The 27,526-nt window shown below is 42.2% G+C and overlaps 1 protein-coding gene across 1 annotated transcript in view; it reads right to left on the reverse strand.

Annotated features, from left to right (window-relative positions):
* Positions 1 to 23,180, reverse strand: part of fut8b (fucosyltransferase 8b (alpha (1,6) fucosyltransferase)) — an 89,829-nt gene extending 66,649 nt beyond the window's left edge. Inside the window, exon 1 of the mRNA XM_085247407.1 lies at positions 22,983 to 23,180. The gene's annotated coding sequence lies outside the window, so the exon portion shown is untranslated. The remainder of the gene's footprint in view (positions 1 to 22,982) is intronic.
* Between the last annotated feature and the right edge of the window lie 4,346 nt (positions 23,181 to 27,526).

Genomic DNA, 27,526 nt, shown 5'->3' on the forward strand with positions numbered 1-27,526 from the left:
TTAATGCTCTGTTGATGGTCCCATCAAGAGATTCTGAACCTCGATAGAGATCCTTTTCACTCCCTAAAGTTTTAGATGTGTCAGAAGAATCGCCACCACTGAAATCACGCTTATGCAAATATTTATCTAAATTCACACTTGCCCTAATTCGACACGAGCGAGCCAATGTTGAATGGCTTTGGATGCAAAATGCTAATTACCCCTAAACGAAGCAGGAATAATGAACTCGTTAGCATGCTCAGCCTACTGGAATTCATTACACCACCCGACTCCTGATGGAGCAAAACCTGATCTGTTTTCATTCCCAACCGCTCCAAGCTATGTAGGCTGTTATGTGTCCAGCAGACACTTAAAACTACTTGTACACACAGAGCAAACCCAGAAGTATGAGTTCCGCTAATGAGAATGATTGCTCTCGTGTCTGCTTCCCACTGCCTCATGTGATTACACAGGACTTTTCACAGTAAAGCAGGATATGCACGCTCAGGTTAGAGTCATACAGCAGAACGCTTACTGTGGAAAAATGTGAGCAAATCAAAGTTAAACCAAGTTATATAACACATAGCATTAGTTAACGAACCGAGATTAATGAAGGATACTAACAACGTAACAATTAGACTGATTTAAAAAACGCATCGTTTTCTGGGACACAAGCTACTTGATAAGTTAAATAATTGTGAAACAGACAAGTGCTCTCTGGAGAGTGTAAGACTTTCCTAAAAAATGTTTCAAAAAATTCAATTTAAAACGCTTCTCCATGCGTGCATCATTACTGAGGCAATTACACATTGGCTTTTACAAAGTTACAATTTCTGTTAAATTACAGCTGAGGAAAGCTCGAGACTTTTGATTATTACTCATTACTTTTGTCAATTTGTAATCTTCCACATATATTTCAGTGGTAATCTTCTGCTTCATATTAAATACGGTTGTTGGTAAGAATTGCAAAAACTCTATTCCACATGAGGAAGTTGTTTTCTTCCTCATATCGTTTCTATTGTTCAGAGGAAACTTGCTCTGGTTGCCTATAGATCCAATCTATTTGAGCAGACCAACAAAAAACAAGACATGCTTTCATTAATTATGGTTTAAAAAAGGTTCTTTTTCACAGCAATGGCATCACACTGATGTTTAAGCAGAATCTGACACTTTCAAATTAAACTAAAAATTGACTTATCTCTATAAAGCAACCCATTCACAAAACACCCCTAGCATACTTACTCACATACTAGCATAATTACTTTACACTCCTGTGCTTAGGTAGGTCAAGGACAGATCACAGAGAGGCAAACCCATTCAGCATTTGTCCTTTTTATCTACGGAAAATGCTTGCAGGCAATCTGGCTGTTTGTCCAGCGTTTGAGTCAATCACACCCCCAAACAGGCTTACAATCAATACACACATTGCTGATTACATTTCAGATGGGTATTTGGGAGGTAAACATTTGAATGACAGTACAAACACACGCGGTGCTGTGACAGACACTGCTCTGATCCTTGCCAAGTCTGTCACACTGCAGCAACTGTAGTTTCACGATCACATTCTGCCACAACGCAGCTATGCTAGCTATTTACGCAATATTGGCACCCTGTACCGCTGGCAATTTATGACCATAAACTAATTCCATTGTTGCCGTCCTTGTGACTCACTCTGGATACAAGCATTGGCTAAATGACTAACAGCTTTTGACTAGTATAATTCAGCACCTAGCAGTGAGGCAGCTTTATTAGAGTTGTAGGGTACCTGGTGACACCCAAAGAGCGTTTCAGGGCTAAAGCAGTTATTAGAAACAGCTGGGCAGCATATGGGTTAATGTAATGGTTTTGCATGTTGAGCAGAAGTGGCGTTAATCTCAGGCTATCAGAGAGTCATCGACAGAGCAGACCCGCCGCTTCATCTCTCTCATGCTCAGTGTTCCTGGCCCTGCATCTCCTGCTCTCCTTTTTCCACTCCCCTCTAAGCACCCATCAATTGAGGCAGTGAAGCCATCAGTGCCTACGCTTACCCCGCCTGTCTCATTGCTTGGATGGTCATGTGTATGTGAGAGAGGTTTAGTCTTTGAGAGTGCTTGTGTGTGGAGACCTCTGATTGGACTCTACAGCAAAAGCTGGAACATTAATGAACACTGTCTGTCACAGCCGCAGTCCTCACCCATCACTCTGGATGGATCAGCATGGCCAGATCTAAATGGGCTCTCCTTTCCTTTTATTTTTCTCATTCCTATGACGTGCTGCGCTGGCTAGAGATCGCCAAGATCAGTGGGGGTATCAAATCCTGACACCCAGCAGCTTCTCTGCCCATCTCCCAGAAGTGTTTGTTACAGCTATCCTGGCAGCGCTTAAATCAAATCAAGAGACAGAAGTGACGTCTAATACTGCAGGAGGCTGTCAGATTTTGATAAATGAACTATATTACAGATATTGCAGTAATACTTTAAAATGGTCCACAAAATAAGTGGGCTTTACAAGATTTTTGCTTTATGCCTGCAAAGGAAAAAAAACATAAAATCAGCATTTAGTTGTACATCAATACCTTTAAATACCGAAGAATTCAAATTCTAAAATGAATAAAAACTGAAAATGCTGCATGAGAGACTGCTTCAGTTCATTGAGGTTTGTGGGCATTTGTTTATTCACAGGTTTCTTTAAGGTCCCACCACAGGTTGAGGTCTAGATTCGGACTTGGCCATTGCGACACTTCCATTGCAAGTCTTTTCTTTTTTTTGTGTGGTTACAAGAAAGTGCCAAAGGCCATCTTTTGAACTGTAAAATCTAGTGTTTTATTCAGTAACGGCCCATCAAGTGATTTTCAGTGCTAGCAGTTTCTGCTGGTATCCCTTGTTTTCTGCATTTGCAAGATAACATCAGCAATTTAATACCGTGCAAGGAATAAAAAGGTTAGATTGCTGCATCCTCCGTAATTACTGAAACAATAACAATTTGAATGCTTTTGCTGACAAATAACTCCCAGCCAGTAGTAGAGGAGCAATCTCAACCAAGTTTTTATCCTTAAATTTATGAAATATCTAAAATAATGGCCTAATATTTAAGAGCCCTTAAATAAGTCAAATTACATTTTTTTGGTGCATTTTATGGTTTATTTTGCTCCATGCTTTATTACGTATTTCTGTTTTTTTAACTAAAAAGAAATTATCTGTTGCAGTATTATCTCACTGCAACAGATTTTAGGATGCAGATAAATTTGGTGGCACAGTCTACAAAAGGAAAGTATGTACCAGATCAAAACGCGTCTTGCAGAAGCCAAATCTGAACAATGACCTCATACTACAGGACCCTGCAGAACAGCAGGACATAGTTAAGAAGCACACAGCCACATGATGTCAACCTGCATAACATCTATCCACTTCACATTAGGGAGGAGCACTTATTATGAATGTGCAAGGTTACAGTACGAGGAGGAACTTGTCCCTACCCCCATGTTTTATTTAATGAGCCTGGGGTTGGCTTGATTTGATTTGCATGTGCTTATTACAGAATCACGCAGAAACATTGCTCATGCCCACACACTCCCCAATATAGTGACATTTTGATTCCATTTTTTGCTTGGCTTGCCTGTCAGTGTATGCGAGCAGAAGGACCGTGACTCAATTTTCCACTGAGGAGTCTGCCGCTGCTGCCATTTGTATGCACTTTGACATCAAGGGCGGAAGTTCTGCTGCTCAAAGTGCATGTGAGCATATGCGCGCGTGTGATCTGAGGTGTGTCGTTTGAAGCCGAGTGTGCGTGGAAGAGTTAGCTCTCTTGTGAGGGACAGCTCTGAAGAGAATAGTGCTGATGTGGTCCCTCTAACCGACAACAACCAAAGAATACCAAGTGAGGAGACGGCGGGATACGAACTACATGAAAAGGCCTAAAAATCTGCAGCCAGTTAGTGCAGGTCTTTGATAAAAGAAAAAGAAAGGGGGAGGAAAAAAAAAAAAGGACGAAGACATAAAAATTCTCATGTCTCTTTCGTCTTTTAATCTGAAAATGACATGGATGCTCATACCATACTTGGCAATTAACAACCCCGGGGCAGAAACGTGTCTCAATTTTGATGATGTCAGTGCTTTGCAGTGAGGGACAGGTCAGCGCCAGCGCCACGGACATCAGAAGCCTGTAGCTCTGCGGCGAGATGTCAGCCCAGCTAGAGCCATCGCCGTGTGATGAGGCCTGGACAGCCGCGCACGGGGGCCAAATGTGACAAGGCAAGCAGAAACGGGGATGATTCAACCCTGCAGTAAGGACGGAGACAGGGAGGGAGAGCGAAATGCAAGGAGAGGGGGAGACGGTTGTGGGAGGATGGGTACACAGAGCACATGGCGAGGAAGACTAAAAGGGGATGAAAAAGAACAGGGGGAATGGGCGGCAGGAGAGATGATCATGATGGGGATTTTTTAAAAAAAATTGGGAGTTTATAATACACAGCACAAAAGAATTCACTTGGGGGGTGAAAGGAGGAATGTATTAACAGAACAGTGTTGAGTGAATGAAGCACGTTAATGAAAAGGGGTGCTGCTGAGCATGGAGAGCAAATGGGAATACATCTTTTGAATAGCTGAGGCTTGTAGCAATAATGAGAGAAAGGTGTGATGATGGGAACCAAATTAAAGGATTAACACGTGGCTTGAATCAAGGTTGATAAATGGAGACCAGGAACAAGTCAAACACATGGCAGTATGACCAGAAGTTCCCCCAATGATGCTAAATGACCCTCCCCCCCACTCCCACATGTACCCACTGGTAAAGTACACACTATCCAACCTGCTCGGGCATAGCTGTGGCATACTGTAAGAAACAAACATGTGGTTCTCCTGCAGGACTCCCCCAGTGAATCTGAGCTGCTGTATGAATGTGAAACAGGGCATTGCAAAACAAGTGCGCACATCCTCTGCAGACTTTCACTGAATAATTTAATGATCTGTGTTTAAAAAAAAAAAGAAGAAAGAAATAAAAAAATTCAAGTCAGTTTTTCCTGTTTTTGTGTTGCTGACATATCCAGCAAATTCAATCTTTGGACCATTTATAAAAGCTGTTTCATTTTCGCCTACAAGATAAATATAGTGAGTGCCTGGTGGGTCTTTCCCATGACTAAAGCTTCTGCACCAGGAACCTGCTAGTCATTCTTCCCATTTTTGCTGTACAAATTTACATGATTCTCTATCTCTGTTTGTTTTTTGTTTTTTTTACTTCCTTATTGCGAAAATGCAAATCTAGAATTTGACTGAAAAAAGGAAGAGTTAGCTTGAAATGCTGGTTGTTTACTACGCTTTTGTTTACAGAACACCAGGAAACAAGCAATTTTTAAAACTCTAAAGTTTTCGATTTGACCAGTCTAACTGCCAGATGCTGAATTGCATGATGGTCCTTATCCTGCCAGGTCCCTAGTGTGATGTCCAACTTTAGACAACGTCCCAGCTTGATTCTCCAGAGACTTTTCCCAGACTTCATGTGCTAAAAAGGCCAAAAAGACACCACACCTGTTTCAAGTAATTCAAGATGAGACTAAGTAATTATAACTATAAAAAATAAATAGAAAAGAGACTGACAAAATGACTGGTGAGGCATCAGTGGTGATAGGGATGCTACACCTGTCTGCTGTGATGATGAGATAGCTAAGAGCTAAAGCAAAGCCATTAATTTACTGGTCGATCTACGTTCCAACCCTCACCTATGACCACATTAGATTGTAGACCAGCAGAAATGAGCTTCTTCCAAAAGCTCTCCCTACGAGAAAGGAAGAAAAGCTCAATCAGGATAACGAAACATCAAGTTGAAGTTGAAGTGGTTTAGCCATCTGACCAGGAAACCTCCGGCTAAGTTACGCGTTTCTGGGCTTGCCCCACCACAAGGTTGTGTAATGACATAATGATGCTCTTGTATTGTCTTGTGTTTTGAATCCAGCACATCTCTCTACTTTACAGCAGTGTTTTCACCCAAACTGCTTAAGCAAAATAATGGAGAGTCATAACAAAGTTTATGTATCCTTCCTCATGTGGAAATATCTTTAATGGTAAGCAGCAGCAGCAGCAATTTTTTTTTACTTTGGTGGAGGCTGCAGCCAACAGGGACTGCCAGTGGCTTTTGTGAGATGGGGTCAAAAACACCCTCTAGTGTGGGTCTAACTCTAGCAGATGGCGCAAGCCCCACCCACACCCACCCCATTTATTTATCTATTTGGTTTTCAGTTGGATTAAAATTAAACACACAAAGGAAATGGCCCTAAGTAAATAGTGGCCACAGTAATCAAAGTTATCAAATCAAAATGACATTATCCCTATCCACAGTCATTCGTTTACATATATAAACTTTAAAGGTTTTCTGGCTCGTGGCTTTCTCAGAATTAAGCTTTTCAACAGAAACAAAGTGTTTTGTAGCTTTGACCTTTTCAGTATATTTCACTTTGCAATTCACTTTGGAAGTAAGTGCCAGAAATCCCTAAACTGTAATTGCTACAAGATTGTGTGCAAAACATTTTTCTCTTCATTTGCAATTTTGTACTTTGCTAAAGGGAGCAGGGGCTGGAAGGACACGGGGAGTGTCATGTGAGCAGAAGGCGTGGAGCCGACTCCAATGGCCAGCTGGAAAGTTGGTGGGAGCTCAGGATCTGACAGGGAGCGCAGACTGTCACCTCATATCCACACCTGAGCTCATGCCAGTGTCTGCCTTCATGTGTGCGGAAAGAGAGAAAGAGACGGATCGAGTACAAGCAACGTTACAGTTATCAGGAGGCCATGATGAGTTTGTGTGACTCTACATATCTGTCAGCAACCCGTGTTTATATAACGGGCCGTGAGAAATAAAGGAAGCGCAGGGGGACAGATGGAGAGAAAATGAGATATTGTAAGTGTGTCAGAGCATATTGACAGGGGCATCCCTTAACAGAACTGCTGGTCCTTTGATATTAATCACATGACCTGAGCCTTTTGCATTCACATGCCACAGAAAATTATGAAGAGGCTGACAAATATGATGAAAGACATGAAATGAAAATATTAATGTAGCAGGAGACAGAAAAATCCACAGCGAGAAACAAACAAACCAAAAAAAAGCAACGTTTTTAAACTCATGGCCACGGAATTAAATGAAATCAATGCTTTACGGAAAAAGGGAAGTGAACAGAAAACCAGCTACAATCCTTCACCACCTTTATTCTAGGGCAGTGGCCCCTCTCAGGCAGAGCCAACTGCCTCTAAAGCCAGTGGTAAACCTACTGTAAAATTAATTTCAGTGCTTTCTCAAAGACACAAAGAGACATTTTAAGGCTAGAGAAAGAAAACAAAGCTCCGTGGTGGCACTGGAGTTCAGTGTGGACGGGCAGGAAGACTGCCTGGAGCAAGTCCTTTGCAAACAAGTCTTCACTAAACGACTGCTGACTGTGTAATCCTGATGGGGCATCTCAGATTTACTCAAATTTCACATTAGCAGTTATTTATTAACTTATTTGCATTTATCCTTTATTTGACTGACTTAGAAACATTAATTACACCTTCATTTAACTGGTTGTCTCTAAGGTTAAGATGCAGCTCTATAAAAAGAGGAGCTGTTATGCTTTTTCTTTATTTATTTGTTTACAACTCTTGGCTTTATACGATGTGCATGAGCAGAGACTGAACGTACAGGAGCACCACCTACCCATTACTTAAATCTTCTGGTTGCAAAGGAAAGCCAATCAGCCTTAATGGGAGCAGGAAGGAAGCTGAAACAGCTTTGTCCAGGAAGTGGATTAACTGAGGGGCTGCACAAAGACCCTGCATGAGGTAAATAAGGATTACTTTTAAACCGCAAAGCTACTCTTACAGGGCCCAGGAATAAAGTTATGAACATAATAGGTCCCGTTTGCAGAGAGGCTTACAGCTCCAGCGTTTTCATCGTCTTTCCAGCATCCAGTAGTCAGCTTTTTCAAAGCGTATCATTTACGGCATTAGCTTGATAAAAGGGTATCCTCACCTTTTCAGCATCCCCTCATATAGTGATTCATTCCGCTGTTCTTTTACCCAACTGTGTTTTAACTGTGTGCCTGACTTGACCTGTTTCCATTAGTGTAGTAGAGCTGGAAAAAGATGTTCCTAAACAATGAAATATCTCATAGCTCCAGTTTAGAGCCTTTAGTTTATTTGTTCTTTTTTTTTTATTTGGACAGACTTACATTCCAAAACTCAAAGATTTAAACTGAAAGCTTACAAAACTGTTATTTTAATTCTTATTCAGCTTAATCAGTTGACGATTTAAACCTCTCTTTTTCCAGTTTCCCAGAGTTATGTTGACCAATGCTTTAGACCGCACATGAACAAGCAATGCAAAGCTGCATGCTGTGAGTGTACACAAATTTGCCCGCTGTGCACTGGTCCCCTGCTTCTCCTTCTGGCAAGTTTGACTGATGCCATTACACCACTGCCTTAAGCCTGGTTAGAGCAGGTCTGACACAGTCTGGGTCTAGTGCTTCTTGCAGTGTAGCCACCATAGTAGGTCAATGCACAAACTAACACAATCATGGACGAAAAAAAAAAAAAAAACACTAGTATGCATACAAAACATCCACACTGTGGCCCCCTTGGCTATATACGTCCTCTTTCTCTGCCTCCAATATAATATATGTTGTTTGTTTGCTGGATCTGTGCTAGCCAGCAGCATTACCCTGATGCAGCCAAGCGTAGACTGCACTGGACACACACTATGTCAACGGCAGTAAGCAAACAGAGCACTGCACTGCCAGAGATGTGGAGCAACAAATCTATACCTTTCACAGAATGGGAGGCTGCGGATGGAGGGGGGTGGGGGTAGAGGGTATCCAGCTACAGTATATGATAGAATTTGATAAACAGCAAGGGTCGGGAGGTAGGTCAGCACACCATTTAGTTATTCTGACAATTTTGATCCATTGTGCGCTGGGATGAAGCACTGGGTGTCGCCTGAGATGAGAAGGCTTTAAAAAAAAAAAAAAAAAAGTAAAAAGAAAGAGCTGGCAGGAAGTATAAAACAAACAGAGACAGTCTTTTACTGCAGGAGATGAGAGGAGATAAAGCACATCAGAGGGAGCGTTTGCTTTATCAGAATGCAAAAAGAAACCAGGAGGAGAAACACACTCCCTCTAGAGAGTTTGGAAGACGGAAAGGGCAACACGGAGGTGTAGAGCTGTGTTTAAAAAAGAAAATTAAAGAATAACACTTTTGACTTATTCTGAGATTTCAGCATTAGTAATGACAAGTGTGTGTGTATGTGTGGCTTATGTGGACTTTACTGTATGCAATAGTCTTCATCTCAGCGAGACTCAGTAGGGGGGAACTAAGGCCTTTTCTTTAATTAACAGTTCAATTATCAGGCAGCTAATGGCTTTGTAAATATAATGGGTTAATAACTCCGCAAGCACGATCAATCATCTGATTTTCACTTTTTGAAGCAAGAGAAAGTTCTAAATTTGGAATGCACATGTGCAGTAGTACATTTTGTGTGTGTGTGTGTGTGTGTGTGTGTGTGTGTGTGTGTGTCTCTGCTGTTATAATAATGAAGAAAGTGGAGCAGCAGTCATTCCTCAGATGGGTTTTCCATTTGAGTTTAGGAAAAACTGAGCTAGTATCAGCTCTGCAAAGTTACTGCCGGCAGCTCGTTGACTGTAGGTTAACAGTCTCAAATGAAGAAGAAAATCTATACAGTGTAACGGGCAAAATGATTGTGTATGGGGGAAATATTTTAAACAGTCTTTATATCCTAAAGGTAAGTTGAATCAATTTCACTTCACAGTAACTGAATGTACAGTGGCTTCATTCTGATGTATTTAAAAATGTGGTGTGTGTGTTTGTGGGCATGAGCCCAATGAGGCAGAAAGGGTGCCAGTAGCCTTTGAGGAAGGAGCATGTGTCCAGCATCCACCACTGTTGTTCTGGGTCACAGATGTCACCTCCTCCAGCAGCCTACCTCATACCACTCGCCCTCCCCCACTGCTCAGCTCTATGTTGCAGGTGAACACAACGAGCCAGGAGTGTTAATCATTATTTAGATTATTTAGGAAAAAAATGGGTCAAAGAATGGTCGCAAAACTTCGTCAGATTTAATATGAGAAATGTTATGCAGAGCTACTGGCTATGTTATGTTGCCATGGTCTTGCCAAGTGAAAGTTAAACTGAATTAAACACTGTTGGCTCCTGGGTTTAAGAACCAGCTAATCAGAATGGGGGAAAGCTTGGCAAAGGGATAACACACTTAGATCGTTTCAGCCGCAGGAAACGTGTGAAACCAGCATCCCACAAAATAAAAAGGACAAAGAAGGGTGTGTGTGTGTGTGTGTGTGTGGCAAAAGCATATAGAGTCCTGCTAATCGTAAAAAGGAGCTTCCTTTTCATGGTGTGGTCATCTTTTTGAGAGGGCCTGAAATTATTTTTGCACGGCTCACCATTTGTTTGCTTGAGACGCTGAGAATGGTTTACCACAGGAATCCTCCATGGGGATTGTTGCGTGTACATCATTCTCTCCATCTCTCTCGCTCTCACTCATACGCACACATTAAATGTGTCCACCCACACATCGCTGACATTTCTTTTCGGAGTGTCTTTAAATTACCACGCGTATTAGTGAAGCACTGCAAAGACCTCTTTTTATTATTCTTCCTAATCTCGTGCGCTTACGAGGTCAGCGGCTGCCCCCGCTCCCCCATATGTCTTTCCTCTCCCCTTCACTCCTCCGCCTCTCTCCCAGCTCCCCTCTGCCAGCAGGCACAGACAAGTGGTTACACCCAATCTCCCATGGGAGCCCCTTCTGCAGTGCACCGGCAGATTAGGAAAGGACATCATAGCGTGCTCCTGTTACATGCCTGCCTCCTCTCCCTACACTTGCCACTAGCCGCCCACTTTCTCCCAGCTGTGACTCACTTCTCACAAATCCAGCCAGGCATTTCTGCATGCCATTTTGAATGTTATATTAATGTTACATGGGTGTAATTTGAATTAGTTTGAATATTTTTTCACATTTGCAGGTTAGACTTTGGTGTCTGCTAGGTTACGACTTCCAACAAAGATTAAAACTGTCAGCGTGCTCGAGCAGGAATTGAAACAGCCATCACCTCCAACAATTTTTGTAACATTCTGAAACAAACTGAGCATTTGAATAGCACGCTCCCTTCATGTAGACAGGCATTTAAAAAAAAAACAAAAAAAAAAAAAAACACTGGTGAGGTATCCAAAGATTTTAAAAGTACAAAGAGTTTGAAATTTAGTCTCTGTACCAACTTTTTTCGCACCTCTGAAAGGTCTAAACACTTTTAAATTGTTGGCAGGGCAAATATTAACTAGTTCGTTTGAAGCATATTGAACCACGTGCTTTCACACACAATTTATTTCTGGAGCGAGCAGAAGGAGGTGCATTTTAAGAATAATTGGTTAAGGAAACAATCGGTAGATAAGAGTTTTGGTTTTTTTTGAAAAATGGGTCAAAGGAAGACAGAGCATCAACTTGAGCAATGAGTTATTTGTGAGTGAGTTGGAGGTGCAGAGCAAGTGTAGGGGCAGGGCTGCCTGAAAGTTACAAGCATTGACACATCAGAAAAGAGATTAGGAAACTTTATTTAATGTGATATCAAATTGTATACAGTACTGTGCAAAAATCTTGCACTGGCCCTCATTTCTTAATACTTCTAATGAGGAGGATGACATGGGCCGTTTTTTCACTCATTTTCAATTCAGTCCATATACGTGACCATGTTCAAAAGAATGTTGCCCCCCCTTTTGTTCAGCCACTTAACACTAACTTAATAAACACTAAAGCACAGCAGCAAGGCGCCCAACTCAGGGGATAAAGATTAACTTAGCAAGAGAATTGATGATTTCTTTAGACACTTTGTTACTAGCAGTCTGTCGCAACGAGCTGTTAGCTGAAAACTTGAAATGGTGTGCAGTGTACCCTTTACAAAATTTGAGGTAGCAGGACAAAAAGAAGAAGTAGCATGCCTACATCACGTAAACAGTATTTGAAAGTCATTTCTTTAAGAACTACACCTGACACAGCACCACAGAGATGCATCTGGGCCTTGCGTTGATTCACCGCTGAACCTCCTGAGAAAGGAGGGTGCAGGGTAGATTTAAAGAAACTATTCTACAACTGGAATGAAAATCTGCGTCAATTGAGGGATGAATGTAAATTTAAATTTTTTTGTTCCAGTTGTTATCAAGGGGGAGGAGGAGGAGGCCCCGGGGCAGACCCAGGACACGCTGGAGAGATTATATCTCTCGGCTGGCCTGGGAACGCCTTGGTATTCCCCCGGATAAGCTGGAGGAGGTGGCTGGGGAGAGGGAGGTCTGGGCCTCTTTGCTTAGGCTGCTGCCCCCGCGACCCGGCCTCGGATAAAGCGGATGAAGATGGATGGATGGAAGTTGTTATCAATATGTAGGGGAAGAGTCATGCGAAGCCTGGAAGAAAAAAGCTTGCCCAAGAATGTTTAGGCACCAATTCCATAGTAAAATATAAAAAAAATGACAGGAGGCTCAATATTTTTGCACGTACTGTAGCTATAAACTGCATTGTTTCATCCTTTATCTTATCTGAAAACATATCGATTTATCTTCAAAACCTAAGACCCAAGAACAGCATTAAATCCATTTTGGACAAACAATACTCTACAAGCTGCTTGGACAAAGCTAGCGGTTGTGTTTTCCTTTCTCTTGCTATAAATAGATAATCTTAATAACTCACATCCTAGGAGAGCAGGGCAGGATGAAGCCTAGTTAATGGACCCGAGTACTTGAATAGATGATGGAGATTCACATTTTTCCTCCCAACTTTGAAATGGTCAAAAATGATTAGGTAAAAATCATTTCTGTAAGAAACATCCAAAGGCGCTGAGAGAGTTCAAATAACTATGAGCGCAATGTGAGGGCCTATGATTCTAATCCCAGTTAAGACAAGCCTGGCAGGTGAGCCGACACAAAGGAGCTTGGTCCAGTGTTAGAGGAATTAAAGCAAAAGCCTCTTCTCTGTTGTTATGCTAATCCACAAGACAATGATTATCTGCAGGGCAACGTTGCCACGGTGATAAACATGGCTCAAGAGTGCCTCAATTAGGGCGCCAATTGCCAGAGGAGAGCAAAAAGTGAGTAAGGCGGATGATGCTGCCATGAAGGAACAAGAGACAGAGTGCATGAGGTCTTTTGTTATTTCAGTCGAGTGGATGGGTCAGCTTTCGATTGATGGGGTAGCTTACAGATGAACTTTGACCTTTACAGCTTGACCTTCGTCGGGCTTGTCCCTGTTCACGCTGTAAAGACCTGCTCGTTCACTAGGACAAGTAGTTCAAGAGGGGATATGTAAATCACCTCTCGAATCAAGGACACAACTATAGGGTAACACTATGACTCTCGAGTACACGCTCTGTGCAGTGCAAGTGGAGTGGCGAAAAATAAAAGGGCGTCCGGGGTTGCGGCTCTCTTCATTCATCCGCCGTTCGGGTGGCTGCAACTGTTTTCAGTTTTATTTAAACATCAAAAGTTGGAGGACAACCATAACACTTGATTCATCTATGAAAATCCTTCATTTACTCCACAAATCAAAGTGAGGAGGCAAAGCCCTTGCTAGGTGTTGAAAAGCTCCTCACTGAGTTGATGTGCCAACTTCAATTCTTTGCTGTTGTAACAAGATCAAAGTAAAGTTTAAAAAAAAGACAGAAAGAAAATCAGGCTGGGAGAGGCTGTTTTCTGTTTCTGGAGCAGCTCGTCACTCAGCTTTTTCACAGATGCATATTTGAAAATCTGGTCATGTGGTTGGCATCACACGAGTGTCTCCTCGATCCTCGTCAAAACTAGCTCTGGGCCACCGACGTAGACAAACAGAATGCATCCCCACTATTTCAGAATACCTCCATCCTGTCTATTTGGTCTTGTGCTCCACTTTCCTGCCGTTTCTATGAGGAATGTTTCAAGTTTTGCCTTTTTTGATCCAGTCGGTCACTTGCTCTCTTTTGTCTTCTCTCCCCATCTGTCCTATACAGATCCAACTGCATAATAGGCCTTGGACTGCTGTGTCATCTCACTGAGTCCCCATTAGGGGCTCTTATATCTGACTGGCACGTTGTTATTACTCTCCCAGACCACAGCTAAAACTGAGAAATGGGTCTGCCAAGCAGGCCCTTTAAAGTCCACTGCACTGATAGCTCTGGCACTGAGGAGCAGTGGGGTTGTGGTGGGGATGGTACAGCGACAGCACATAAAGATGGGAAGAGTAGGAGGTGAGGCTATATGATGCAACACCTCTAGGGCAACATGACAAGAATGTCAGATGCAAATGGTCTCATGCTGGTTTACTAAGGGGCTTTGCCATAGGTGAATGCCAGTGCTGCCACTCTCACAAACACAGAGGAGAACTCAGTGGCATCAACGATCTTGCAGAGACAGCAAGATACAAAATTTAAAAGAAAAGTGCTGATGTGGGAAAGCAAAGGTGGCCTATGAACCTGACTCAGAGCTAAAGCACAGGTGCTGGATCTGGAGAATAGGTCCCGCAGGATTCACAGTCTTTCCCGGGTAAACAAACAGAGCAAGATGTTACAGCTGCAGTGTTTTTTTTGTTGGGAGTTTTTTCTTTCTTTCTTTTTTTTTGAGAAATAACATCCTCCTCTCCAACAAGAACTAAAAAAATAAATAAATCAGAAATTAAAGCAAGTAGGAACCAAAGCTGGGACAAAGATACATGATGAGAGAGAAAATGAAAATGTTTGCTTTGTTCCTCTTTTCTTTCCGGCTATCAGAAATAAAATGAGCTTCCAACACACTTCTCCACATCAAAACCTTTAGTCTCAGGCTGGTTTCTTCCTCCAAGCAAACTGCTAATATATAGAAGTCTGGTTGATGTTACAGAAACACCAGAGAACACTTAACCTTGCACTGTAGCAGCCACTAGTTCAAGTTGTACCTGAGTAACAGAAAAGAAAGTGCGCTCTGCTGCAGCAGACTTCTACACTACGCTCAACAACAAATAACACAGGAAGATGTTTGTTCCTAAAACATTATTTTGTGAAGCAACTGTGAAGGAGTAACCTTACAGGAAAGATGTCAGTACATGCAAAAAAAAGACGCATGTAAACCCCTCAGACACTGCTTTGTACCAAAAGTACAGCTTGATTCATTTGTACAGTTGCGGTTACCGTTTGCAAAAGAACATCTTTTTCACTTCTCCAATTATATATTTTAAGAGTGATGTGGAACTGAGAAAAAGAAAAAAAATCAATTTGCTCCTATTTGATGGATGGACAACTTGATGTAAATGATGTCTTGGGAATAAACACACACACTCATTTTTTGTACTGCAACCCACAAACAACTGGCATCTGCACTATACTTGGACTGGAAATTCATCCTGACACTGCTCTAATGCAAAGCCTGCAACATGAGCATTACAAATTAATTTTATAACTCAATCAATAAATGAAAGATTGGAAGTGAGACTTCTCTGGCACACAGTACTCCTTAATACCCAGAAATACCATTAACCAGCATGAGACTGGACATCAAGGAGGTCCCATGAGACACATTTCAACTATATACCAAAAGCAAAAGCTCCTGGAAATGTTTCAAGTTACATCTATTAAGCTAACTAATAAAACCTTGAATCCATTCTGCAAATGCATCGCAACTGCAGTATGCGTCAAACGCGCTGTTGTCCCCATTTTGCAGTGTTGCTCTCTTTTGTCTTTGGGCGAGCACGCTGCACAGGTATAATCATCGTGAGGAACACGCTGTAATCTCTTCTGAGAGACCCCAGTTTGCGGAATGAGCAAACATTTCTCTTTATCTGGAAAATTAACCCAAAAAAAACTTCTGTCCACCACAATCAATACTGAGTTACTGTCTTTGAGGAACACCAGGACTGCAGTGCTTTAGGATAATTTGCTGACATCTTGCAGTCCTTCCAAAGATCAGATTTATGAGAGTAGCAGACAGACAAAATTAAAGAGAAAAAAAACGGACAGCACACCGATCTGGGCTGTGTTTGTTGATGTGATGTTATCTACCAGATACATAGTTGTGGAGGATGAGCAGACAGTGTTTGAATTCCAACAAATTCAATCTAGCTGTGTTTAAAATTTTAATAAAATTTGCACTTTGTACAAGTTTAAATCCAAGGAAACAACAATGCCGCTCGTTTGAACGTAAAAGCAGAAAGACGCTTCCAAGATGGGCTTTATACATAGAAACTGAACTAGGAGACGGCTGCTTATATCCACTTCAATTTGAATCTGTTAGACAGACCTTAATATATTAGGTTTAAGGACTTAATTGGTTAAAGTATGTTAATGATTACAGATGAACGCACCTTTTGCTGTTCTCTAGTTAAGATTCAAGTCCTTCTTTGTTTAAAAAAAGAAAAATGCCATCTGACTTTTGGCTGGTGTCTTCAATTAAATCCACTAAAGGAAAGCACTAAAAGAGAGCTTTGAGAAAACAACAAAAAAATATATTTTATAAGATGCTCTCACAGCACTGAAAACCATCAATATGTGATGAACAATGCATTCCAGGAGTTATTCTGTGATTTTTATAATTACTATTTTGTTGTGCCCACTTTCCTTCAGCTTTCCACATCTAATTCTACTTCAGTTAGCGATTTCCTATATTTCCCAGAGTGCTTTTCAACAACCCCCAGTAAAAAGGCTCGACAAGCTCAATGGAGCAAGCTGTTTTATTCAGCTTAGGGAAACAGACAGTTCATATTTAGGAGGGAAACAGAGTGGGCATATCTGAGCTTTTAGGATCTTTTTTGGTGTATCGGTTCGTCAGTATGGGATGACTATATCATCACTAGTTTGAAAAATACAGACTAACGATCGTAATATAGAAATGCCCCATCGTTTTAGCCTTTTCAATTTAACTTTAACATACCGAGTGCATACTTGGTGTACTGAATACTACCTAAAAATTACAATCAGCTCTAAACTAACCAATATTACTCAGAAAACACCAAATATCTTTTAACTGCATTGTATGCAGGTCTCTTGAAGCTGGTTAAAATAAATAAATAAATGAATAAATCTGTGAGTCATCATTTACGGTACAGAGAAAGTGCAATCTAATATTTTCTTTTTTACGGTGAATGCTTGGGTCCGCAATGCCTGAATGCAAATTTTGCTGTATATTCACAGTGTGACTGCTGTCTGATTGCTACCCTGCTGTCTTCCAGAGCGCCATGCTGTGCCAGGTGACAAGCCTCCTACAACGGAAATCCAATCAGGCCAATCCTCTACGATCCCACTCAATCCTCTCAGCCGCCGCCCTACACCGACAACCATCAGTAACACACGCAGCAAATGTCACACACACTCATAGTGAACTCTGTGACAAATATAGAGATGGACAGATTCACATTAACCACCTCTTGTGAACTTGGCACACACATTGGGGGGCTCGGTGCTAAACACGGCATCTCTTCAAGCTACAATGGCCACACAGTGTGGCTGACCCTGCATTCTGACCTCTCAATGGAGGTTACAGAGATGAATTTCTCCCTTAAGGATCAATAGTGCGACTGCAAAAATCCCCAAACACTCTCCCCATCAAGGCAAATAAACCCTTCAGGAAGCAGAACTGGCAACAGTGACACAAATAGGCCCCCTGCCTGGGAGAACGATAATGCACACCTTTCATCACAGTCCAGGTCCCACTTTCACAGGAGCCTGGGGTTGAACCCTCTCCGGACCTGCATAGAGGTCACATGCAGGCCATCCAATACTGGCTAGTACCATTGGATACCACTGGCTAAATGGAGGACATTCAGCAGTCCTTGTGTGCTGCTGGGAATTTTCGTTTGATGCTGAAAACAGAATAATATCCACAACCCCCGTGCACGCCTGTCACACAACCTTTTTACCCAAGTGTGGGAAATGCACCCATTCTGTCAGATGAGCTCATAGTCGTGTTCTTTTCTACCCTGTGTGTGTGTGTGCGCGCGCGTGTGTGTGTGTGTGTGTGTGTTGTGGAGGGCCTGTGCATTCTGTGTTCGAATGAATGCGAATTATTGTCACTGTGATCCTAATGTCCAGCATCTGGCTCTCTGACTCTGTTTTTTTAAAGCAGGGGTGAGGTGGGCAATCTGAGCATTTGTGCTTCAAGCTACACAGCTGCCCCAGTTACTGAGACTCTCTTCCCTCCTAATTTTCCATCCATACCCATCTGCCTCTTCTTTACTCCAAAATATCTGTCCCGTTCAGCCTTGGATGACACTAGTGACGACTTGTACTTTCTGGAATCTCCTGTGCTCAAAACATTCCTTAGAGTCTGTTAATTTTAGATCTTGTTTTAACTTAGACAGTGTAGGGTCCATAAAAACAACACAGCACAGTAAACTTGTCAGATGGCAAAGAATTTTTAGCATCTCTGAATCCCTCCAGCCCTCCATGCCTGTGCTGATCCTGGCCTGAGCTGTGGACTCAGAGGGGTTAACAAGGCTGTTTGATGGGCCATGGGCACTGAGCATCAGGGGTTTTGTGGGTAGATGGGTGGTTTCAGCTGTCTGTGTCCCACAGTGAATCCCTGAGCAACTTGTGATGAGCTAAAAATTCCCACTGTGTCTCATACCCATATGAATTCAGTTCCACAAGCAGAAAAGGCACCGCTTGCATTCTACTTGTCTTCGTGTGATGCTTACACAAAGATACAAAACTAGAATACATACATATATTACATAGAAAGACATAAATTAATGCAAAGGCACGTGGGAGAGTGTGCAGCAAGGGGGACTTAAGTGCCTCCTACTGAAAAGCAGAAGAAACAGGGGAAGGAGGAAATTTAAAAGCTGCAAGTGGATGGGTACATGCCTATTTATGGATGGCTCCAATGAGCCGAGAAGAAATGTCGTAAGACCCACTTCCCACCTCAGACTGCTGCAGCAATAACTCCCCAAGAAAAAGCAAAAGCAAGCCTACACAAGGGAGTGTGCACGCACAAGTACACATTCTCAGTGATGCGGGTGAACTGCAGGCTGGGCAGCCTCCCTGCAGGGCCAAACAGAGAGGGGGCAGCATACTCTTCTAGGGGGAGCCCTGGTCCGAATGTCTGACTGGTCACAACAAAAGTAACAGGAACAGGGTACACTCAGAGCTATCCCTCAACCCCAGTGCATGTTCTAACATCCTCCAACCCCACCCGAGATAGATGTAGCAAAGACATGTGATCCATCTCCACTCCCTACACAAATCAAATCTGATGGCACATGGCTATCGGCTCAAGCTCCTATTGCGCCTGTCTGACTGAATTCCTATTCCAAACTTCTTCTTCTATCCTGTCCTTAGATATTCAAGCGAGTAAAGATGGGAAGACAAACAACAAGACATTTAGACAGGCAGACAGCAGGGCAGGCCTTCCAGGGCCCTTTTTCTTCTTCTGCTGGCGGAGAATGCTATCAGCCTGGATTAGGCTAGCCTACTCAAGCTGAGCTTCAGCAACCTCACGGGCCAGCCCGCTTTTCACCATGGAAACCTGCCCTATACTCGCCTTGTGATTGGCTCATGCAATCACTAGACAGTCACTCTGTCTTACAATACGGATAATAATGGCCCTCCAGCAGGATGACAGCAGGAGAAGAGTGATGCAGAAAGGTCTTTTTCCTACCGATTTTGCCCTTTAGAAATGCTGCATTCTGCAGGTGCACAAAAAGTACAATACCTGAATGCTGCTCAGCTCGTTTCTTCTACAGATCCTAGCCAAACCCACAAAACACAGTCCCAACAAACTCATTAACATCTTAATATGTTAGTGATTATTTTCTCATCTCCATAAGGACGTTTTCAAATCCTAGAGGGCAAAAGAGAGATAAAACAAACCCCAAACAACCCCTCTAATATGAAAAATGCCAGCCAAATGCCAGCACTAGTCATACAGCAATTGCTCACTGAACCGCATTCATGAACCAGCTATTCTTTATCTCTTCTATCTTTACAGACCGAGCTCCTGATAATACGGCTCAAAAATGGGTATGTGTCCATGTTTCCATACATAATCATTTCCGCCTTTTTCTTCCCAAAAGCAGGGACAACAAAAGCAAAAGCGTCTTTTCAATGGCCTCTGCTCTATTTACAGTACATTGTCTGGAATTCGAATACCCAGCACAGAGATTAACAATACCAACAAATCAATGCTTGCGGATGAGCCTCTTTTGGTAACATTGTTACTGCATCTCCCTACAAGCACTGCCATGTCTTGCATAGCCTCTTCACTTCAGTTGTTCTTTGTGTTTATAGCATTAAGCCCCAAAACTGGGAGCATGTCTTCAAAATGTGCTGTTTGTTTCCTCCACAGCACAATTCAGCCTTCTCATCCGTCTGACAATTTTAGAGAGGGGAAAAAGAAAAAAAAAAGGATATACCTGGGACAACAGGGGGAGAAAGGGGATGTATACACAGCACCCCGAAGCCAACATCAAGCATTATACACACACAAACTGTACACTAAGCCAAAACACTGTGATGCTTGAAATTAGAATGGCTTTTCATGCAAACAGAGGCGCTTGCTGTGCAGGTGACAGGCTGGTGCTGCAGAAAGAATTGAAATGAAAAACAAATCCTATTTTAAATAAAAACACCACTTGGCAGGGACTCGCTGCGCTAAGCCAAACAGAGGAACGGTGCTCGCCACGTGACAAACGTGCACACGTTAAATACACCTATTAAATGAGTCGCCGCCCATTTTTGCTCATCGCCCCGCATCCAACCTCTTTGCCAGAGCAACAGTAATATGTTTAATGAAGTCATTAGTCAAAAAAAATGAAGACAGACAGCGGCATGAGGCACTGAAGGTGGAAGCGCAAAGGGCAGAGACAGAGGCAGGGAAACAAAAGGGGAATGGGGGGGGAATGGATCAGCTGAAGTGTACTTCTCTGGAAAGCACATTCTCCTGCATTATAGATGCAGTATCATGCGTGCCAGCAGCTACATAGCTGCAAATGTAATATGTGTCTATTCTAATAAACCCAACAAACAGAAGGAACACAATCAGGGGTGGCATTTTACAAAAAAAAAGTTCAAACATGCCAAGTAAATTTTCAGGGTAACTGCATGTGAGCGTTATCACTACTGCTTGATCTAAGCGCTTCACCCAAATAAGACACCCGCGAATGAACTACTCTAATGAAATTATTAATACTTGGCTGGTATAAATGGGTCCACCCATGGCTATGCCCATTCATTCCTCAAATGGCAAAGCCCAGATCAAAGCAAATTGTTGCCAAAGCGTGAGTCACAGTTGCTTTTATGTAAAATAATTGCCCCCTGACAGTTTAAAGCAACTCAAATATAACCACGCGTCTATCTGAAGCAGCACAGTGGCTGCCACTGGAATCCAAGACCGAGCTCCCCTGCCGTGGCATAGACTGCTGTCCCAGCAATATATACAGCTGTTTACTTATTCATGAATGGATTAGGGCTACTAACTCAATCAATCTGCTTCCAGTTACCAAGGCTGACTTTATTAGATAACATTAATGATGAATTAGTTGTCCATAGGTGTTGCATTTCTCCCTTGTCAGCAAATATAATTCAAATGGGAGCACAAGGGATATGGGCAGCAAATGGATCAACACTCTGGGGATGATTGTGGCACTATACAACATTACAGACTAATAAATTATAGTCGGGCCATATGCCATTGAAGAAAGAAAAATCACTTGTGTGCTTCATGGAGATGAGATATGTCTTGTAATATCTGCTCCAGACATTAAGTGATATGAAATAATAAAGTCAAGCAAAAAAAAAGAAAAAAAAGAAAGAGAGCCATCCTTTACAAATCGATTTTTATGAAAAAGAAATAAGATACCGCACTTATAATCTGTCTTATGGAACACAATTAAACAAGAGCCTTTCACTATGCTTCTTTCTGACATGCTTTGATTTTAGCTAGAGCTCTGACATCATCGCAGTATTACAGCCATTCATATACCAAGAGCTTTTGCTGCCTAAGTTGTACATTTATCACGAGCTATTTGGTGGTCCTCACAATGAAGGAATACATCTTCTAATGGGTGCTCCTGCTGGGAGCTGAACCTCAGGCCTTACCAGCCCTGACGGTCCAGATTCTTATCAGTGGAACTACACCACACACAAAACACATACTTCCTCCGTGCGTGTGGGCGATGCCGTGCACAGCATCGCCAGCTTTATCGGAACGTGCACGCGTGCGAGTGGAGATGGGGAGCAGAGCTCACCCCCTCTGACCTACCTGACGCGATGCAGCATGAACTTAACTGAGCAGTTTTTATTTCTCAAAAACCCCATATCAGAGGCCTCAGCAAACACTACCCATACCTCCAGATATCGAAAACAAACGCACGCCTGGCTCTGGTGATACAAAGCGATTCCAGATACTAGCAGTTGTGCACTGAGGCTTACACACAGGCAGTTGCTTTGTCTGGCCGCCACGCATAAATACAACACAGCAAAGGAAGGGAGGCAGACACTTGTCAAACACACACGCCGGTGTCATGTGTCTTTCTTAACACGTTGTGTGCGCGAGACTGGAGGTCAAAAGCATTGCATCCTTATTTAACGACACATAGAAAAGCGGCTAGCATATAGGCTACACATTTCTAGCACGGTTGATGTCAAAAATTAACCCGCTGCACGTTCATTCAGGTGATTATTGGGTCTTAAAAGGCGCTTTCACACTAACTACCCGGGTCCTGACGCGGTCACACTGTAAACCAATTTGTTCCGAGCACTTGCTCTTCTCAACGCGAACGAGCGGTAAAAAAAAAACAAAACAAAAAAATAAACCTGGGGGGGGGGGGGGGGGTCGCAAGGCAGTTTGTGGGTATGTAAAGCAGCCAGGTGTCAACAAGAGAGACCCCCTGATGGAGAGTAAAAAGCGCGGATGTAACGGGACCTGAAATCGCTTCCTACCGTGACCGCTGTTTGATCTAACCAGCGACGCAGTCAACAGGCCGGGATGTAACGGGCTGAGCACTGCCTCTGCTGCTTCAACATTTCCGCCATGCGAGCAGCGTGATCCGCTACCTACCTTGACTTGATACGCCGGCTTCCAGAGGCACCCGACCCGAGCTGCGGAGGCTGGGTCCTGAAGCAGCAGACAGCCGAGACGTGTTGCTCCACAAAACTGAGTAGGACGGCTGCGGCGGAAACAGGAACTGAGGGGAGCTGGGGTCTGTGAATCCGGCAGTCGAGGCTGCTCTGTGGGGATCTGCTGAATGGCCGGTGTCAACAGAGATCGGAGAATGGGGAGGGGGATGAGACTCCACATCCGGTGAGATAATTTCAAAGTAAAGAATGCGCGCGCTTCAGGTGCAGTAGCTTAAAGTGGAGCTGGAGTTATATATACTTTAGGGTTGGAACTAAATATATTATTTATTCTTATTATGTATTTTTACTTAAAAATACAACAAATACATCATAAAACAAACATGTAAACAGATGCAAATTCATTGCACATTTCCAAACACCACAGTGTGTTCAACTGTGTTGTTTTAACCTGTGTTCAGTGTATTGTCTGGCCTGGCAAATAAAACAAAAGAAAAGTTATTTATTATTTCTGTTTTGGAAAGGACTAAGACATCTCAAATACCCCTACGGTTGCTGATTTTCTCAGGTTAGTTAATCCGAGTTATTTCGTTTTATTGTGAAACAGAAGAACCTTGTCTTGATGTCTTGACGCATGCTCAACCATCCAGGTAAGTAAATGATCTAAGACAGAAGAAGTCACCTGGATGAGTGACGAAACGTTTCTCCCATTGAAAACGCTACGTCCAGATGAACAGAATCAACCTGCTGGGTACAGAAGAACCTCATTTTGTCTTGTTTCTTCCTTATTTTGAATTGTGTTTCCTCTTTTTATAGTATATCCGGCGGTGATACAGAAGCACTTTACTGGCTCTGTGCCAGTGCGAAGTTCATTTGCAAACCATATTGTTTCATTTATTTTGAAGGCGCGTAGGTCTAATTTCCTGATTGCGCGTCGTTCTCAGTGATGCAGACTCTGATGGGAATCGTTGACTTGAAAGCGGCAGTGCGCACACCCGCGTTGGATTGGTGAATTGCATGGGAGCTCACAGACTGACAGACCCGGTGTCACCGGCCAATGGAGGGCACGACTCCCCCGTAAGCGTGGTACTCGACCTTGTGACTGGTACAGTGCAGAATAGAGACACCGTGCACAGTATTAGGTCATCAGCTCTCACTCGCCATCACTTATCTGTTACAGCCTCTTGCATTACTCTTGGCATATTCTCTGCCCTCATAATAACCGTATGTCTAAACTGAGCGATAAGACAAATAGCTTTAATATCCAACATTTCTGTCTTGCTTTACACAGTAAATGCAGTTGGGAGTATGTGTAGACAGAAGAAGGAAACTACCCCACATTTTTCCACCAGGTAAAGGGATGACAGGAATTCACATTAGAGTGAGTCATGTTTTTACGGTAGTTCGCTGACGCAGATTTTCCAAATTGTGTTATTAATATTTTACATCCATCTACCAAAATGAAAACTCGAAGAACTGCACAATACACAGGCAAGGACTTGCCTCTAAAGTATTTTACAGTCTGGGTAATGCTTTAAAAAAACATTTACGAAGTTTTAGCCACAACGTGTGTGTGTGTTGACCTTAAATACAAAAGATTGTGAGATATTAATAAACCCAAAGACGTTTTTATAAAGTGATTAGGACTGTCACCTCACAGCAAAAGAGACCTGAGTTTGAAACCACTGACCTGTGCCCACATGTGCTCTCTCTGGGTACCTGAGCTTCCTCCCACAGTCCAGAGATAAGACTGTTAGGATAATAGTTGATTCTAAATTGGTTATTTCTCTGTGTTAGAGCCCCGTGATGGAGTGGTGACTTGTATAGGTTGTACCCTGTCTCTTATTCCGCAACAGCTAAAATATTCCCACCTTGACTCTGGTTAGGAAACTGGATGTATGTAATTTGCTACGTGGCTATGACCTAAATTTCATAAATAAAACGCTTCTTAAGGTTAGATGGCCACTGAGCAGTCAGAACATCTGTTGTTTTTGGGGGCCTACAACAGTACAACATAAAGGTGTAGCAAAGTGTCATGCACAGGATTTTTATGTAATGCAGCTCTGTGATGTTGTTGCAAAGCTCATTCATTTTGCATTCGGTAACAGCATTCTTGAGTGGACTCTGCTTCTGCACAAGTCATCAGTCACCCGGCTGTAAACCACTCCTGCGAAGGTTGTGCATGATCACCCTCAGCTGTCCGTGCCAAGACCTATTTATTTATTAATTCACAGTCATGGTCACAGTATATTCATTTTTAATTGCAGCTTGCTAACGTTATGCACAGAGGATCATCAACTTGGAGCTGATGCAACAAAAAAACATACTGTCTGTCATAAATGTAAGTACGCCTTTGCTGTATCTCTCTAAATTAACCTCGCTTGGCTTGAAATAGTGCCAAGCAATAGCTGAAAAAAAAGAAAAAGGAAGTGTATGGATGCCCCTTAAAGACGTATTCCATCTGTACTATTCTCTATGAACTACTACACAGATGTTTTTCTACCCACTGGTTTCAGTTTCACTTGAGAAATAAGCCAGGAAATCAAATTCTTAATGCCCAGAGGCTTTTTATTTTGTTGCTGCTTTTCCATCCATCTTTGAAAAATATCTGTCGTGCCTCTGAGAGGTCTCTCTCCTCCAGGAGCAAGCCCAGTCTTGCCCGTAAACCGTCACGTAGTGGCAGTCGAACGGGTTAAAGCACAAATACAACCCCCACCTACAAATTTGCTTGAGTGGTCTGAGTCATAAAGCTGATGCCACAGCGCCATCATGTGGTGCAAAGGCAACTTTTTAGTATTGTAGAGAAATGAGCAGATAAAGCAGGCATTTTCTTGCTACTGTAGGCAGTATTTTAATTAGAAAGGTGTGACTAAGAAGATGTTTCATTTTTGCTTCATCATCCAGGCTCAAAACTGGCACACAAACACACACACACACATGCACACTATATTTTTATGACTTCATAGGCTTCGGAATGACGACCAACCTAACCATAACTACATGACTAATCCTAATCATTATCCACCCCAACTGAAGTTTACTATCACCCTTAACAAAATCTTCATACCTATACTGATGGATTCATTTCAATGAAGGCTTTTATTTATATATTTATTTGTTGTTATTGAAAAAGAGGAGAATGGTCACCACAATGATAACATTTGAATGCCCCATAACATACTATGAGTATATCAAAAACACGCACACACTCACCCTACCTCCAGCAACAGAGGGCTGTTGATGCCATATTCAGCACCGTTCTACAGACCAAAGGCAGGTCGATCCCTCCTGACCTTTTTTTCTTCTTTCTTTCGGTGTGTGCTGACCTTTTCAGATTGAGATACAGAGTTCCTATAGTAAAACACATGAGCTCTGATCACCTAAAGGTAAAACCTGAGTTTGAAGGCAGCAGTGGGAAATAAAGCACAAGTGCTGCCTTATGTTTACAACACATGAAATTAAAAGTTATTGGATTAAAAAAAAAAAATCTTTATGCAGGCTTGGCACGCATCATTCTTCAGGCCATGAAATCCATCTGATACTACAAAACAGAAACAAAATGGAGCAGACTAATTAAAAGCTCATTAGAGTATCATTAGAATATCATTATCATATGAATTTGTAACACTTTGGAAGAGAAGCACTGCCGTGACACTTTCCAAAATGTATTCGGTGCAACAAAACATTTTTATGAATGGGTGACATTTACAACATTTTAATGATGACATATTGGATATTTAATGGGTGTCCTGGTGGTGAACAGTCAAAGAGCTCATATTCATGACATGAATAGAAAACACCTGCTTCACTTCTGTCTGGAGAGCTTTGTTTTTGATGAGGGCATTGGGGATGGTAACACCCTCTTTCCCCCAAGTGACATGATTAATGAAACAAGATATTGTGAGTGTAAACATCTACACAGTGCAATTCACGTGCAGAGAGTTGGGAATTGTTCCAATGCAGAACACTTGGAGTAATAGCATCAGATATAATATATTAGAAAATATATTATGACTTCCATTCCTTGGATTTAGAAAATGATCCCACCTGGGTTTATATCACATGGGAAACTTGGAAATAAAAGTTGTTTTTAATGTTATTAATTTCAATAGTGTTCCTAAAGGCACTGGTAAAGAGGCACGGGATAATTTGAAACCCTGCCCTATAGAGTTACAGAGTTACATTACAACTAATAGACACTTGCAGTGCCTATAGATGATGACACTTCTGTATGTTACCGGCATCGCTAAACAATTGCAAAAGTGAGAGACTTCCCTTGTTTGGCTTTACTTAAAATAGCAACTAAGCTACTGAGTAACCTGCTGGTAAGTGAGCACTTACCAAATGTAAACATAGTAGGAAATGTTTAAGCTGACTGAGGCCTCTAAGGATCTAACACTGTACTGTATTTAAAACAAGAAGAATTTATTGTATAACAAAGGGTTGAGTTGCAGGAAATTACAAGTCAAAAGTTTTAATAATTGTAAATGGAGTGAAGTGAAAACTGATAAAACTCCTCCAGCATCA

The sequence above is a fragment of the Mchenga conophoros genome, linkage group LG15 (genome assembly GCF_057382185.1).
Source record: "Mchenga conophoros isolate Kocher_MC1m ecotype Shallow Benthic linkage group LG15, M_conophoros_male_GT1.1, whole genome shotgun sequence".
Classification (NCBI taxonomy): domain Eukaryota; kingdom Metazoa; phylum Chordata; class Actinopteri; order Cichliformes; family Cichlidae; genus Mchenga; species Mchenga conophoros.